At 45.1% G+C, this 18,273-nt stretch overlaps 1 protein-coding gene across 1 annotated transcript in view; it reads left to right on the top strand.

Annotated features, from left to right (window-relative positions):
• The first annotated feature begins 5,439 nt into the window (after nucleotides 1–5,439).
• The window catches only part of CSGALNACT2 (chondroitin sulfate N-acetylgalactosaminyltransferase 2), a 99,845-nt gene continuing 87,011 nt past the window's right edge, over nucleotides 5,440–18,273 (top strand). Inside the window, exon 1 of the mRNA XM_089682496.1 lies at nucleotides 5,440–5,617. The gene's annotated coding sequence lies outside the window, so the exon portion shown is untranslated. The remainder of the gene's footprint in view (nucleotides 5,618–18,273) is intronic.

Genomic DNA, 18,273 nt, shown 5'->3' with positions numbered 1-18,273 from the left:
CAATAACGAGTGATAGCAAAATACGGATAATAACAGAGAAGACAAGGAGCAAGATACTGGCTGGAGAGCACAATAATCTGGCAAACAGGAAGTGCAGAGACATGGCTTATATCAGGAAGTTCATGGGAGGAGCAAGGGGTTCAAGGTTCATGATAAACAAGGTCAAGGTAGGATCATCTAAATAATTGTCAAGGGAGCTGTCTAGCATTCCAGGTGGCTCAGCAAGAAAACATTGCCACTCACCGCAGAAGGACCAGGTTTGGACCCAGACTCTGACGAAGAGAGAGGAAGAGAGAGGGGAGAGAGGAGGGAGGAAAGAGAAAGAGGAAAAGGGAAAGAGAGGGTAGAAAGAGAGGGGGGGAGAAAGAGGGACAGAGAGAGAGAGAAAACAGGGTGGAGGGAAGAGGGGAATAGAGGGGAGAGAGAGAAGAGGGGGAAAGTGGGGGGGATGAAGAGAGAGTGGGAAGAAAGAAAGAGGGGGAAGAGAGGAGGAGGGAGAAAAAGAGGGAGAGAGGTGGGAGGAGAAACGAGTGAAAGATGAGAGAGAGGGGGGGGAAAGGGAGAGAAAGAGAGGGAGGGTAAAGAGAGAGGTGGGGGGGGGAGAGAGAGGTAAAGAGAGGGGGGGTGAAAGGGGGGGCAGAAGAGGGGGAAGGGGGGGGGAGAGGAGAGAAGGGGGGAGGAGAGAGAGAGGGGGAGGAGAGAAAAGGGAAAAGAGAGAGGGTAGAAAGTGGGGCAAAGAGGGGGGGAAGGAGGGACAGAGAAAGAAAAGAGGGTGAAGAGAGAGAAAAGAGGGGGGGAGAGAGAGAAGAGGGGGAATGTGGGGAGAAAGAGGGGCAGCGAGAGGAAGAGAGAGAGAGAGAAAAGAGGGTGGAGGGAGGGAAGAGAGAGAGAAAAGAGGGAGGAGGGGGAAGAGAGAGGAGGGAGAGAGGGGGAGGTAAAAAGAGAGGGGAAAAGAGAGAGAGGGGAGAAAGTGAGAAGAAGGGGAAAGTGGGGAGAGAGAAGGGGGGAGAGGAAGATAGAGAGAAGAGAGTGAGATGGGGGGGGGAGAGAGAGAAGAGGGACATTACTGCAGCCTGGTTAGATTTGGAACCTGGAAGGAAGGGGTGCTATGGACCTAGGGTTGCCACCTCATCCCTTTAAATCTGAACATATATTATTTACACAGGTTCAGGGGCTGATTAACCACTTGCCTACAGGGCACTTATACCCCCTTCCTGCCCAGGCCAATTTCCAGCTCTCAGCACTGTCACACTTTGAATGACAATTGCGTGGTCATGCAACACTGCACCCATATGAAATTTTTGTCATTTTTTTGTGACAGATAGAGCTTTATTTTGGTGGTATTTAATCACCTCTGGGTTTTTTATTTTTTCTTAAACAAACCAAAAACCACTGAAAATTTAGAAAAAAAACCATTTTTTCTTAGTTTTTGTTATAAAATTTTGTAAATAAGTGATTTTTCTCCTTCACTGATGTGCGCTAATGAGGCTGTAGTGATGGCCACTGATAAGATGCACTGATGGACACTGATAGGTGGCACTGATGAGGAGGCACTGGTAGGTGGCACTGATGGGCATTGACAGGCATCACTGATGGGCATTGAAAGGCATCACTGATGGGCACTGAAAGGCAGCACTGATATATGGCACTGATAGGTGGCACTGACTGGCACTGTTAGGTGGCACTGATAGGCTGCACTGACTGGCACTGATTGGCAGCACTGATAGGTGGCACTGATTGGCATTGAAAGGTGGGACTGACAGGCACTGATGGGTGACACTGAAAGGCAGCTCAGATGGGCACTGATATGTGGCATTGATGTGCACTGGTAGGCACTGATATGTGGTATTGATGTGGCACTGTTCAGCACTGACAGCTGGCACTGATGGACACTGACAGGTGGCACTTCTCAGGCCACACTGATCAGCAGGACACACTGATTACACTGTTCAACAGGTAAAAAGTTTTGGGCATAAAATTAGCTAATCTTACATAATTTTGGGGTGCTGAAAACGAAAATGACCCTAAAAAATGTTGATTGGCTCTAGTTTCCATGATATATTCACCCATCTAATGACGTAAGCCATTCAAAATTATGATGCAACTTCAGCTGCATATTGCGCAATTGATACTGGTGACCAATAGAAAATTGCATGTCTACTGAGATGATGCAATATTAGCCTTTAATTGCATCACTTCACTGCATAAAAGCTGCAGTATCTCTAGCTGATTGTAGTTCGACAGCGTCTTTACATTTCGTTTTATGCTTATATAGGCTACTCAGTAATGCCTCGAACTTGTGTGAATAAAGCAGATCATTTCTGCTATATCTGCGGTGAAATAACTTTTATCTCACAAAAAAGGAGGATAACAGGAATGATTAAGAAAGCCTACAACTTGTATTTTGGCTGCAAGATAGAAGACCAGGACAAGAGCTGGGCACCACATATATGCTGCAATTCTTGTGGGACGGCACTGGAGCAATGGTTGAATGGAAAAAAGGCATCTATGCCTTTCACTGTGCCAATGATTTGGAGAGAGCCAACAGATCATGTTAGTAATTGTTACTTTTGTATGGTGCCTCCAATTGTAAAAGGGTTAAATAAGAAGAAAAAGTTATCGGTGCACTATCCAAATATTCCATCGGCAATACGTCCAGTTCCTCATGGAGAGGGGCTACCAATTCCTAAAGCACCAGAATCCTTCGTGGTTGAGTCAAGTGAGGAAGAACCTGAAGCGTGTAGTCACATGCAGTTGTAAGAGATAGCCCTTTCCTCGAATACAAGAGAAAAGCCAAGAGAAGCAAAACCGACACAAACTGAAGACAAAACTAGTGAGAATCCTAAGTATTAAAATGATTCAACTTAGCTTATGGCTATAATTTTTCTTGGTAATCCTATGCAATATATTATGCCATTTAGGCTTTGTTATGTAGTCAATATCACTTGCTTTATATTTGTGGAAAGACATCTATCTATATAATTATTGTGCATTATGTAGTCATTACGCCTATAGTAGAAAACTTTCCGTTTACAGAAAAACTAGAGCCAATTGACACATTTCATTGTTATATTTGAACTCAGAATGTGAAATTCATTAAGAAATGGATCCTTTTGTTTCCAAAACTGGCAAAAAATAAAAATTTGTTGAACAGTGTTATCAGTGCTCTGATGATCTGTGTACATGTCCCCTCCGCGGAATGCCGATTACCGGCTCTCCTTTTGAGCTGTCAGCGTGACAGCTCGAGGAGAGAAATGCCTATAACTGGCAATTCCCTGTTTACATGTGATCAGCTGTGATTGGACACAGCTGATCACATGACTGAGCCGACATCTTCGGCTCTTTCCGTGAATTGGTGATCTGCTGTGTCCGAGGGACACAGTGTACCGCCGCGCGCTCCCTGAGCCGCGCATGCGCGGTGAGAATGGAAGGACATCATATGATGTCCTATCAGAACGAGAGAACCACCTTGCGCCCGTCATTGGACTATATGGCGGGCGGAAGGTGGTTAAAGTGGTAAACTCACCTAGTGCCTTATCTGTGTTAAACTGGACCCAGAACCTGTGTAATTAATGTGTTCAGGTTTAACCATTTGACGCCCGGCCTATGGCCAAATGGCGTCCGCAAAAATGTATTAGATTTCCGGGAGGCCGCCATATGGCGTCCTCCCGCACATGCGCAGTTCGTACGCTTACCTCGGACACGGCCGATGACAGATCTGAGTACCTGCCCCCGTTGCCGGTACCATGTGACCTGCTGTGACCAATCACAGCAGGTCACATGACAGTTGTATACAATGGATGGCTTCATTCATGCCATCCATTGTATACTAGTGTCTAGCTGTGAATGGTCACAGCTAATCACATGCACATGTCATGTGATTAGCTGTGGCCAAATCACAGATAAGCACAAAAAAAAAAAAACCCTGAATGAATCAATGTCATTCAGGTAAATGCTTGCTTATAGCAAAGTAATTCTTTACTATAAGCAAATTGTGTAAAAAATAAAAAAAAAATACTGATCACTTCCCCAAAGTAGTACAGTGTTACTATGATAACATTGTATTACTTTGGACATAGTGAAATATGAAAAAAAAAAAATCTTAAAAAAAAAAATTAATAAAAAATGTAAAATAAAAAAAAAAAAAAATATATATATATATATATTTTTTTTTTCACACTGTCACCAGTCAGTGTCCCTGATCACCGCCATGCCAATTATATGATGACGCTGTACTGCACTGGTGACAATACGTAAAAAAAAATAGTGAAAATACATTTTTTTATTTTTTCATTTTCCGAAAAATTATGACAAAAAAATACAACTTCAAAAAACTCGCCATGCCTCTTATGAAGTACATCGGATTGTCTAATCTGCAAAAAGGGGTCATTTGGGGGATATCTGTACTGTTCTGACATTCTTGGACCTCAAGAAATTAGATTGGCTGTCAGTACTTCAGGATTGATCAATATTCAGATCTATACCATAGTTTTTGAACTCTATAACTTTCCTACAAACTAAAAAATACATCCTAATTTGGGTTATTTTCACCAAAGACACGTAGCAGAATACATCTTGGCCTAAATTTATGAACAACAATTATTTATTTGCGAACTTTTATAACAGAAACAAATACAAACGTGTTTTTTTTCAACATGTTCAGTCTTTTTTGTTAATTTAGCAAAAAATAAAAACCCCAGCAGTGATTAAATACCACCAAAAGAAAGCTCTAGTTGTGTGAAGAAAATGATAAAATGTTAGTTTGGGTACAATGTTGTATGACCGCGCAATTGTCATTCAAAGTGTGAGAGCGCTGAAACCTGAAAAATGGCCTGGGCAGGAAGGTGTAAAATTACCTGGTATTCAAATGGTTAAGGGTAATAACGGGTAAGATGTAGCAGCTTATTTGTGCCCACTTTACTTCACTTTCTACCTTTATCCATCAGGAGGCGCCATGCTGTGCAGCACAAGGGTCTCAGCCTTTGGGCTGTGTGTATGTAAATTTATTGTATGTTTCCAGCATTTGTGTTTGTGCTTATTTGCCACATGGAAGGTGTAAAATTGCACGGTATTGAAATGGTTAAAGGGTTGAGGTGACAACCCTGCATGGACCACACAGAGCTGTGACCGCCCAGCCTTGCCTGTGTGAAGTCTCTCATAACATACTAGTGTGAGGCACATACTGGTAGATTATGACTTAAACCTCTTAATGAGACTACTTGAATAAGGAGACGGGCTATTCAACAACTAGAAATGAAAATGAGGCTTGGTTATTGAGCACGGACAACGAAGCTTGGACTAGACCAATAAGAGCGAGGCTTCGTTCCTATAACCTGAGAGCGAGGCTTGGTTCTGTAACCTGAGAGCGAGGCTTGGGTCTTGTAACTTGAGAACGAGGCTTGGACACAGACCAATGAGAGCGAGGCTTGGTTCGTGTAACCTGAGAGCGAGGCTTGGTCGGTGGCCGGGTATGCAGAGTATTGCGGAGCTTATCAATAGAGAGGAGTGTTTGTGTGCGGACAGAGTGTGTGGACAGTGTGACGATCCTGTGTTCCAGGGAAGAGTGATGAGTGCCCCGAGGATCCATCACAGGGGAGCAGAGCAGCGACCATTCCAGGTAAGATCCCTCAGCCAGTGATGTGTGTGGGGAGTCCTGGGCACCAACCACTGACATGAATGGACTTCATACTGGAATAGAGATTTGTGTGACCGATTCATACCGGAGGATGGAAATCCGAGGACAGATCTGTAGAGCTGACCATACACTATACAATCTGGTTGTACGATCTCCTTTATGCTGTCCCTGATGAATGCATTAAGTGAGGTGTGCCATCCCAGGACATCGTTTCGGTAAGTCCATTGGAGGATGTACAATCTTCCTCTGAGTGCGATGAAAAGCCTCCATCCAGTGTATATCATCCAGGCAGACCCTTGAATCACTTCGATGGTGGAGATTGTACAATCAGATTGTATGGATACAGATCTTTATTGGAGTCATGTAACTATCATTTTCAAACCTCATTGGACTCTGCAGGAAAGAACCATCACTTTGTAATAAATCGATCTCCTTCTCCTGTGGTGAGCTGGATAGGATGTCATCCCATTCCCGTGTTAGATCGATATTCGTGGAATCATTGTGTATTGAGCTGGTCATACACGGGTCGAATTCCAAAATAATTTTCTTCCAAAATCTTTTATAAGAATTTTCTTTCAAATTTAGTGCCATTAGTGGGCCACAGCAACCTTTGAATTTGAGTGATTGGGCATGTTGGAAAATGTTTGAAAAACGAATGAATTTTTAATCCATGATGGGAGAATCATACGAGAAATGTAATCGAAAAAGAAATGAGTGTGAGCTGTGACCTGGAAAGAAAAGAAAATTCTTGGCCACAAAAATTCTCTTCTGTAGCAACATGACATGAAATGAAAGGCTTGGTTGGACGAAGTTCGAAATCATTGATGGCACCTTGAGATTACAAAGCGCAGGAAAATTCTGACCCATGTATGACCTGCACGAGGCTGCCCATAACTTAACCAATTTCCTTAAGATTTACCTTCAACTATTGCCTGCCCGATTGTATACAGATTGGAAGGGTTCAGGTCTGACCTCGTATTGTATGGCTTGGTAAATCTAATAGAAAATTGTAGAATGTATGGGAGCCTAACGTGAGTCATTGTCCTTTGTGTTCTTGTGGAGATCGGTCTGTGGTCTCGTCTGCAGAGATCGCTATCGTTATCACAGCACAGATAACCATTCCTAGCCACACTACTACTATACAGATAACCGTGTCTGGGTGCACGAGCAACCTCCCGGAATACTCTGCAGAATGTTGTGATGGGATAGGACATTATATAGTCTAGGCTGATCACACACTATACAATCTGATTGTACAATTTCCTCTAAATCTACCATGTAGTAGGAGGGCCTCTCTGACTTGACACTAATGGATGGCGGAGGTTTGACTTTTTTTTTTTTTTTTATCTAGTTTTACAAAAGCTAAGGGCGATTGTACATTGGATTGTATAGTCTGTGGCCAACTAAGACTAAGCATACACTATACTATGTGACTGTACAATCCCTCGTACATCTACCAACAGCCATGTAGTGCACTGGCTTGCCTGGTTGGACACAAATTGATTGGCTTGATTAGGCAGATCTTCATACGATACGGTTTTAGTAAGTTGATTGTATAAAGATTGTAGCAGGTATGGTGACCCCAATGCCTAGTACACATGATGAGAAAATCTGATTGCTTTTGGATCGATCGTCTGATAATCTGTTCATTAGTGCACAGCTTTCAAGAGCCGATTATGACAGTTCTTGCAAAAACAGTGGCAAGCACAAAACGTTTTCTTGTAAGATAACAGAACGAACGATATTCGTGTGATTAGTATAATATTTGTACAAAAAAGATTGACCAAAACTGCGCAAGTTCAGAAATGAACGAATACAAGACATTACACGACTTTGCTTCCAAAGTTGTATTCTGTCTAACGAGAATTTTCGTAACTTTAATAACCTTTTCATTTTCAATATGAGACTAGCATGAAAAAAAAAGGGTTTCAGGTGTGTGCTTATATTACATAATTACCGTAATCAGATTGTATAGTGTATGGCCAAAGTCATGCAAGCCTCTTTTATTTCTGTGCAGTGTTTCTTAAGATGAGCTTTCAATTTCACTGCTTCTTCATACTGGAGGTGAGAAGCTGGAGATGACCCGCTCACAGATGTTAGTTGAATATTTCATTGATGTACATTAATATGGGGAGCACTAGGTGTGTCTGCTGGGGGTTCATTGATGTACATTTATATGGGGAGCACTAGGTGTGTCTGCTGGGGGTTCATTGATGTACATTTATATGGGGAGCACTAGGTGTGTCTGCTGGGGGTTACATTGATGTACATTAATATGGGGAGCACTAGGTGTGTCTGCTGGGGGTTCATTGATGTACATTTATATGGGGAGCACTAGGTGTGTCTGCTGGGGGTTACATTGATGTACATTAATATGGGGAGCACTAGGTGTGTCTGCTGGGGGTTACATTGATGTACATTAAAATTGGGAGCACTAGGTGTGTATGCTGGGGGTTACATTGATGTGCATTAATATGGGGAGCACTAGGTGTGTCTGCTGGGGTTTTGTTAATATACATTAGCTCCAAGGAGCAGGGCCCTCCTATCCCTCTTGTATTGAACTGTATTGTTGCTGTATTGTCTCCCGTTATATTGTAAAGTGCTGAGCAACTGTTGTCGCTATATAAATCCTGTATAATAATAATTAAAATGGGGAGCACTAGGTGCTTCTGCTGGGGAGTTCATTAATCTACATTTATATGGGGAGCACTAGGTGCTTCATTGGTATACATTTATATGGGGAGCACTAGGTGCTTCTGCTGGGGGTTTTGTTGATATATATTAAAATGAGGAGCAATAGGTGCTTCTGCTGGGGGGTTTCATTGATATACATTATAATTGGGAGCACTAGGTGCTTCTGCTGGGGGAGTTAATTAATCTACATTTATATGGGGAATACTAGGTGCTTCTGATGGGGGTTCATTGATATACATTAATATGGAGAGCACTAGGTGCTTCTGCTGGGGTTTCATTAATATACATTAATGTGGGGAGCACTAGGTGCTTCTGCTGGGGTATTCATTGATATACATTAATGTGGGGAGCACTAGGTGCTTCTGCTGTGGGTTTTGGTGATATATATTAAAATGAGGAGCACTAGGTGTTTCTGCTGGGGGTTTCATTGTTATACATGAATGTGGGGAGCACTAGGTGCTTCTGCTGGGAGTTTCATTGATATACATTAATATTGGGCGCACTGCTGGGGAGTTCATTACTCTGCACTTATATGGGGAGTACTAGGTACTTCTGCTGGGGGTTCATTGATATACATTAACATGGATCTTCTTCTGAGACCCCCATTCTGAAGGTCATGCTGTGATTGGAGGATATCCTGGGCTGTGCCAGGGCTCCATCCTGAAGTGAGTCTCTCTTGGTATACTTGGCTCCCCTATGGGGTGGGGAGCACTTGGTACATACAATACCTTGATGGACCTGATCTTATCCCGGTCTATTGCCTTGTCTTATAGGTTTCCAGGCAGGTTTCGGCCTCCAGCACACCGACCCCCGTCCAACTCTCCTGAATGCCTGTCTCCTGGCGGGAGCAAATCCATGTAAAAAAACAAGCCTGAAGTCACATTAATTCATTAAATTGGCCAGAATAATAGTTTATTCTGGGCACTTAAATGGATGAAAGTGTGCCTAGTATTAGCATGCATTTAGAGGCATGATGGTGCCATGCTGATCCTGAAATGTCATTTTGGGTGGGGCTGGTCTGGTTGATTTAAAGCCCTCCTGGAGAGAAGACAAGCTCCCTGGATCTAATGGAAAGGTGTTGTCCAGCTCCCTTTGTATTCATGTCCACCACCATTACCATAACAAAGGCAGGATGTGGTCTCCTGTCCTTCCAGAAGTACAAAGGAGCACCACCTATGGAATTATGGAATCATCAATGGAATCATCCATAGTCTGCTCCTTTGTTCTTCTGGAAGGACAGGAGACCACATCCCGCCTTTGTTATGGTAATGGTGGTGGACATGAATACAAAGGGAGCTGGTCAACACCTTTCCTTTAGATCCAGGGAGCTTGTCTTGTCTCCAGGAGGGCTTTAAATCAAATTAACACAACAAAAAAGGTAAACACACTTTGTGATTGGTTTATGCCTCTACTGCATCTTTAGTTGGTAATCATTTTTGCGCCCACAATGGTTTCTCCTATGGTATGAAACCTAAACCATAAAGGCCACCTAGACGGCTTGAGCTGGGGTTGGACTTCTAGGCACCACCTGACTCAACAAAAGTTCATTTAAAAGAGAAGTTTGGAAGGGAAGAGAAAAACAAGCATACATACTCACCTAGGTGGAGGCAGCATGTTGGGGCCTCTGTCAGCTGTTTATTATTGAATCATTGTTGTGTCACTAGAACAGGAAATGGGGAGAATGTCTTCAAAGGGGACACAGATGCATAAACAGCACTGTGACTGATGAGAGTGGGGAAGTTAAGGGCCAGGTTTTTGTTGCCTTTGTTCACTTTGTGGATATTTTCATAATTCCTACTGTGCCACCAAGAAAGACGCAGTAAAATCCTAATGGATCACAAATCTCCCAAAAGAGAAAAGCAAAGTTTGGGTTTTCTGTTTTCAGGCAAGCAAATGTGATTATAAGGGTTCTTTCACATGGGTGTATGCGGATTTTTGGCCCCTTATGCTGCTAGCATTAGTAAATAGATAGGGAAATATATCATATTTACTTGTTTTAACCACTTGCCCTCCAGAGGATTTACCCCCCTTCCTGACCAGGCCTTTTTTTTTGCGATACGGCACTGCGTTACTTTAACTGACAATTGCGCGGTCATGCAACGCTGCACCCAAATGAAATTTATGTTCTTTTTTTTTTTTCCCCCCACAAATGGAGCTTTCTTTTGGTGGTATTTGATCACCTCTGCATTTTTTATTTTTTGTGCTATAAACAAAAAAGCACAACAAAATATTTGACTTTTTGCTATAAAACCTATCCAATAATAAAAAAATGTTAAAAATCAAATTACTTCATAAATTTAGGCCAAAATGTATTCTGCTACTTGTCTTTGCTAAAACAAAATCCCAATACATGTAAATTAATTGGTTTATGTGAAAGGTATAGCATTTCCAAATGTCAGTATATAGACTGGAATTTTTATTTTAGTTTTTTTTATACCAGTAATGGCGGGATCAGCGACGTATAGCAGGACTGCGGCGGGCATTCTGACTCAGGGTGGGAATTGACTTGACACTAATACAGTGATCAGTGCAATAAAAAGCACTGACACTGGACTAATGGCACTGGGCAGGAAGGGGTTAACATCTGGGACGATCAAAGTGTGTGTTTTACTTTGGAGACATGCTGCTTTGTATCTCTCTGTTGTGCAGAGAGATACAAAGCAGCATGTCTATGCTGACAAGAGAGAGACCTGTGTTGTTTACACACAGACCTCTCCCCTGTCAGCTTTGCCGAAGATCACCGGGTGCTTTGCGGGAATCGCCGGCCGGAACCCAATGATTGACATCCCTAGCCACCAATAGCGGTGCGAGTAGGGCAGGCACACGCACGCCCCCTACCCGGATATGCAGGTCATGTATATATACTTGATTTTGTGCAGCCGTACTTCTATATGGCAGAGAGCAAGTGGTTAAACATTTCTTCAGTTAATTCCTGGTTCTATATACTTAATGATAAATGAGGTCATACATCCCAGCAGTCTTCAGGAGGGATTTCTCCGCTAAGGACACAGTCCTACCTGCATGCCTGAGCTAAGGATAGGTGAATTCCAGGAAGTAAATGTTCCATGACTCATCTGCCCTTACTCAAGATGGCCACGGCCAGAAATGCCAGGGGGTGTGTTTTTCTAGGGGATTTTCTAGGGGATCAGCAAAATAAAGCATGGAGACATGAATGGATGGGGGAATTTGGTGTGAAAATTAAAAATGTATTAAATGGCGCTTTTGGTTTGTGGCGCCCAGATACAATGTAGTTCTGCTTTAATGCACTTCAACTCAAAACCTTTCATTCCCATGGTCAGAACTTTAGGCCCCATTCAAACCTGAGCGTTTTGTAGTGCGAAGCTCTAAAACACTCGGCTCAAAGTTTTGCAGCTACTTTTATAGCTCCATTCAGACAGATTGATGTGGATTTGGCATGTTTTCATTCCCATAGAAATATATGGAAATGCACAGATTGCACGCTTTGTCGCGGGACCAAAAGTGGTTTTCTGGCAAAACTTGACAATTGATGTCGCAGACGGAATTTTGCTTTATTGACTAATACAAAAAAGCCAGAAAACACTTGAACAAATTGCGCACAAAAGCGCTACGTTTGGGTGTGAATGGGGCCTTAGGCTGTAAGATTCTTCATAACTATAAATTCTCAATGGTTTGTATAAAGCTGGTTGTACACCAGTAGAATGCAGGGGGATGTTCAATTTGTATCACCGGTGGCCAGGACACGTAGTTCCAGGCGTTGGGCAGGTAGTTTTCCTCTCACCTGTCCCCTACAGTTCCAGCCTCCTTACCCCCCCCCCCCCCCCAAACTGCCGTCCTGCCCGCTATGTCTCCCGGGCTGGGACCTGTTCATGGAGTGCCAGTGGTAAGAGGGGAGGGAAGAGAGCGGACACTTGCTCCCTTCCCCTTCTCGTCCTGACCTGGAAATCGCGTTATGACTTCACTTCTGGGTCCCCGTTGAAAGATTTCCAGGGAAAGAATGTAATGCGGTGCGTTGTGCATTGGATTACATCCAGTGGAATACAGAGGAGACATGCAGGGTCTTTTAAACCCTGGATGTCTCAATAAAGAGAACCTTTCACCAAGAATCATCACATGGGGCACGGGTGTCAAACTGGCGGCCCTCCAGCTGTTGCCAAACTAAAAGTCCCATGAGGCATTGCAAGATTGATAGTTACAAACATGACTCCCAAAGGCAGAGGCATGATGGGACTTTCTAATTTTGCAAAAGCTGGAGTGCCGCCAATTGGACACCCCTGACATAGGGGCCTTTTTGTCTCCTATCTGATCAAAAAAAAAAGTTGAATAAAATTTTTCTGCCCTAAAATTATGTGCATTTTTTACTGAAATGTTGCATTTCCTAGACCTCTGTGATAATACCGTGTGACATACAAAATTGGAACTACCACTATTTTATTCTCTAGGGTGTCCGATTTCAGAAAATATATCATGTTTGGGGGTTTTATGTAATCTCCAGGCCCAAAATGATTTTTTATTAAAAAAAAAACACAAAAACGGCTCTGGCAGCGAAAAGGATAAAGGTCTCTTCCTGGGTGCGGTGCTGGAGACAGGCAGGGAGGGGAGGAGGAGATGAACAGAGCAATGTTGAAATGATTACACGTTTAAGTCGCTATAAAGCCCCTTTTGTTTTTAGGAGCCCCACACATTCCTAAAATCACCTCCGATTTAAATACTGGTTTTGTTAAAATGTATTTATTTTTTTATATGGACACGTAGATTGACATGAGGGACAAGTAGATTGGGACCCCGATTTAGTCCCTGGACAAGTAGATTGTTATGAGGGACAAGTAGACTGGGACCCCGATTTAGTCCCTGGACAAGTCGTTTTTTAAAAAATGTCCACAGTCCTGAGAACGTCACTCAAATGTTCCATTTTCAGAATATTCATTTGATCTTCTAATAATAATGGTTAATCATTTTTGACTGCCTTCATAAAAAAAAAATCAATGGGAACTTTTATCTCATCAAATGATGTACTCTCAAACGCTATCCGTGGAGTCTCTGATGGCATTATTGAACGTCTTGATGGGATTTTCCATAGTGACACTGGTATGAAATTCTACCATTTTATGGCTGTCAGTTTTTACAATAGACTAATCGAACAAATGAAACATGTTCACCCATAATGGGAGAGTAGGCCGTTGTGAACCAGTATCTGGTATCCTCCAAATGGGCTATCTCTGTCTACACCCCCTGTGTGATCAGAAGATCAGCATATAGCACAGGCTTGGCAGTCAGTGGCCAGCAGGTTTGGTCTGAACTTGGATTCTCAGTGAACCCAAAAGGAACTGTCACTGCTGGCCAATCATAAGCAGTTAGGACATTCCCCTCCTTGCAGCCACATGTACACAAAGGGGCAGGGGTGCTGTTGACATTATTGACCTCATACAACCAATGGCATGGACCTAATATGGCCACGTGGCCATGGTAGGTCAGTGATGTCATGAGCATCCACGCCCCTTTTGTTGGGGAATGCCCTGGCCACAGATAATTGGCTAGCAGTGGGTGAGAGTGACAGCTGCCTTCTGGATGTGCTGAGAACCCGTTCAGGCCAAACCCATGCTTTTCCCTAAAGTGGTTGTAAACCTCAGATGTGAAATATGAACAAAGCATATACCTCTATAGTGTGTGCTTGTCTCAATCCAGAGCATGAAGTGTCATTTCTGTCTGCTGCTTTGTTCCTCTGCTATCAGCATGAATCACTTTTGACCAGTTTTCCTGACACCAAGAGAAAAATGGTGACAGGGGATGGAGCTGCAGCAGATTGACAGCTTCAGCTCTGTTCCTGTGTGCTGTGTGAAGGGGGATGCGTTTCTTCCCTCCAATCAGCTCTCCTCACTGAGCTCTGCAGAGTGTAACTTCAGTTCTGTCCGCCCTCTTTTTTTCTGAACTCTCAGACAAGCTTTATAAATTTAGCACTTTGAATAGCTGTAGAGAAGGGGAGACTGCAGATAAACCGGTACTATGTATGTAGGAGGATTTATTTAGTCTCTGTGTATCATCTGAGGCCAGTCCCTTCATTGCAGATATGTAAAGGTTTACAACCATTTTAATGGCCAGCCTTAGTGCTTCCCGTCCTCGGTGTTCAGTATATGACCGGTCCTTACTGTGTGGTTGATCGTGATCCCATATAGTTGTGGGGCCATGTATGTTCTATATAACAGTTGGTCTATTAAACAATGAAGAATCAGAACTTGGATCTGTGTGCAGGATTTTCATTATTATACCCATTTTATTGATAAGACTGCGAGGAGCCTGCAGTGGGTGTAAATGGACTTTAGAATTGCAAACAAATACAAAAGGGGTTTCCAGGTCACCAGATAAGAGGGTGGAGCGGCACACTACAGCAGTGTATATAGTACATTGGGTTCTTCACTGGCTTCATGTTTATTTCATGTTAGTGACTAATTATTGAAGTAAAGATCCCAATGACAAACCAGCACCCTTTAACTCCAGGCAAACCACCGTAATGTATCTGTTTATCCAGCCTGGAGAATTACACAGCTCTGCTATGCAGCATAGCCTTGTATGGCAGAACAGGGCAAAGTTCCACTGGTCAGCAGCAACACAAGGGGGCAAAGTTCCACTGACCGCCAGCAGCACAAGGGGGCAAAGTTCCACTGACCGCCAGCAGCACAAGGGGGCAAAGTTCCACTGACCAGCAGCAACACAAGGGGGCAAAGTTCCACTGACCGCCAGCAGCACAAGGGGGCAAAGTTCCACTGACCGCCAGCAGCACAAGGGGGCAAAGTTCCGCCGCCCGCCAGCAGCACAAGAGGGCAAGGTTCCGCCGCCCGCCAGCAGCACAAGAGGGCAAGGTTCCGCCGCCCGCCAGCAGCACAAGAGGGCAAGGTTCCGCCAGCAGCACAAGAGGGCAAGGTTCCGCCAGCAGCACAAGAGGGCAAGGTTCCGCCAGCAGCACAAGAGGGCAAGGTTCCGCCAGCAGCACAAGAGGGCAAGGTTCCGCCAGCAGCACAAGAGGGCAAGGTTCCGCCAGCAGCACAAGAGGGCAAGGTTCCGCCAGCAGCACAAGAGGGCAAGGTTCCGCCAGCAGCACAAGAGGGCAAGGTTCCGCCAGCAGCACAAGAGGGCAAGGTTCCGCCAGCAGCACAAGGGGGCAAGGTTCCGCCAGCAGCACAAGGGGGCAAGGTTCCGCCAGCAGCACAAGGGGGCAAGGTTCCGCCAGCAGCACAAGGGGGCAAGGTTCCGCCAGCAGCACAAGGGGGCAAGGTTCCGCCAGCAGCACAAGGGGGCAAGGTTCCGCCAGCAGCACAAGGGGGCAAGGTTCCGCCAGCAGCACAAGGGGGCAAGGTTCCGCCAGCAGCACAAGGGGGCAAGGTTCCGCCAGCAGCACAAGGGGGCAAGGTTCCGCCGCCCGCCAGCAGCACAAGAGGGCAAGGTTCCGCCAGCAGCACAAGAGGGCAAGGTTCCGCCAGCAGCACAAGAGGGCAAGGTTCCGCCAGCAGCACAAGAGGGCAAGGTTCCGCCAGCAGCACAAGAGGGCAAGGTTCCGCCAGCAGCACAAGAGGGCAAGGTTCCGCCAGCAGCACAAGAGGGCAAGGTTCCGCCAGCAGCACAAGAGAGCAAGGTTCCGCCAGCAGCACAAGGGGGCAAGGTTCCGCCAGCAGCACAAGGGGGCAAGGTTCCGCCAGCAGCACAAGGGGGCAAGGTTCCGCCAGCAGCACAAGGGGGCAAGGTTCCGCCAGCAGCACAAGGGGGCAAGGTTCCGCCAGCAGCACAAGGGGGCAAGGTTCCGCCAGCAGCACAAGGGGGCAAGGTTCCGCCAGCAGCACAAGGGGGCAAGGTTCCGCCAGCAGCACAAGGGGGCAAGGTTCCGCCAGCAGCACAAGGGGGCAAGGTTCCGCCAGCAGCACAAGGGGGCAAGGTTCCGCCGACCAGCAGCAGCACAAGGGGGCAAAGTTCCGCCGACCGCCAGCAGCACAAGGGGGCAAAGTTCCGCCGACCGCCAGCAGCACAAGGGGGCAAGGTTCCGCCGACCGCCAGCAGCACAAGGGGGCAAGGTTCCGCCGACCGCCAGCAGCACAAGGGGGCAAGGTGCCGCCGACCGCCAGCAGCACAAGGGGGAAAGGTTCCGCCGACCGCCAGCAGCACAAGGGGGCAAGGTTCCGCCGACCAGCAGCAGCACAAGGGGGCAAAGGTCAAGCTCCCCTATGCCACAGCCGATACCATTCCCATGCTCAATGGAACTAGACAAGGTTGTCCTCTGTCCCCGCTCCTATTTGTGTTATGTCTTGAACCATTACCAGTAGTGATCAGAGCACACCCTGACATAGCGGGAGTGACTGTGAGGGGGAAGGAATATAAACTCTCACTCTTTGCAGATGACCTTCTATTGACTATAACTAAGCCTCACTTGTGATTACCCGCATTGCATAAACGTTTACAAACCCATAGTGATTTATCTGGTTATAAAATAAACACTTCAAAGACGGAAGCTCTGCCCCTTAATATCCCATCCCAAGATCTCTCACTGCTCCAGTAAAGTTACTCATACCACTGGTGCATGTCATCTATTAAACACCTTGACACTCGTATAACCCCAACTTATGCTCAGTTGTTTGAGGCTAACTACCCCCCACTGTTTTGTGAAATCTACGCTCTCCTCAACCAGTGGGATGCCTATAAGATATCCTTCCTGGGTAGAGTAAATGTCTTAAAGATGTCAATTCTGCCAAAGCTATTCTACCTTTTTGAGACTCTACCAATCGCGATCCCTCATGCTCAACTGCAAACTCTACAACGAGCAATTCTCAGATTTATCTGGCATTCCAGAGAGCCCAGAATAGTGAGAATGGTTCTATTGTCATCTGGACCTAACAGGCTTAGGGGTACCAGATATTATTTACTCATCTGAGACAAACGCTATCATGGTTCACCCAAGAACCCCAGAACAGATGGTCGGAGATTGATTTAGGCTATATCTATCTGATCCACACATGTTCATTGCTATGCCCTTTTCATTATACATCGCCTCTATCCCCTCCTCCCCCTTTGCTCCAATCTATGAAATTTACCCTCAAAATTTGGTCGGCCTGTGTGAAATCTCAGCATTGTCTGTATGCTCACCATTGTTGAATGTTCTGTATAATCCGGAACTCCCAGATAGTCTGTCCTACCCACAGATGAGCCCTTGGGCAATTAATGGGATATTTCAACTCCCATCATCTGATCAATCCGGTCATTTAAGGAGATTAGGGCGTGAAATCCACAATACCTGTATCAGCCAGATATACCGATCTACAGTTCCATCATTTCTTCCACTCGTTGAATTCCTCTCTAACACTAGCTCGCCCTACAGATTTCGAGAGGATAGCTATTAAAGGTCCCTCCCAACAACATCTGATCACCTCTTTATATAAACTACTCCTCAATACAGGTTCTCTTATTGATAATCCTCTCCGGTATATGAAGAGATGGGAAGACAAACTCCAACGCCCAGTCTCTCTGAAATGTTGGCAGATGATATGGGATTCTGTTGCTAAGACCTCTCGTGTTGTGTATAGAGAAAATGTATACAAAATATTGATGCGTTGGTACAAGACCCCTGTAGTGCTTCATGTGATCAACCTGAATCTGTGTGACAAGTGTTGGAGGTGCATGGGAGGAGTAGGCACCTTGGCGCACATCTTTTGGTTCTGTCCACAGATTGCGGGTTATTGGACTATGGTTAGAATGGTCTTGGAGCAAGTACTCAATGTTACCCTTCCCATAGACCTGCTACACTATCTTTTGGGGCTATCTCTAAGCAATCTAAGAGGTTGGGAATACGTATTCTGATGGCCACTAGACGGGTGATACCACGACATTGGAAATCGGTTGACGTTCCCATGCTAAATCATCTCTTAAGAGTGATCTCTGAAATCAGGGAAATGGAATATCTTACAGCTTTAGTGGGTGACTACTCA

This window comes from Staurois parvus, unplaced genomic scaffold (genome assembly GCF_062004578.1).
Source record: "Staurois parvus isolate SC_StPar_1 unplaced genomic scaffold, SC_StPar_1.0 ptg000291l, whole genome shotgun sequence".
Lineage (NCBI taxonomy): Eukaryota > Metazoa > Chordata > Amphibia > Anura > Ranidae > Staurois > Staurois parvus.
The sequence above is the reverse complement of the archived record's forward strand: the minus strand, read 5'-3'. Positions and strand labels throughout refer to the sequence as shown.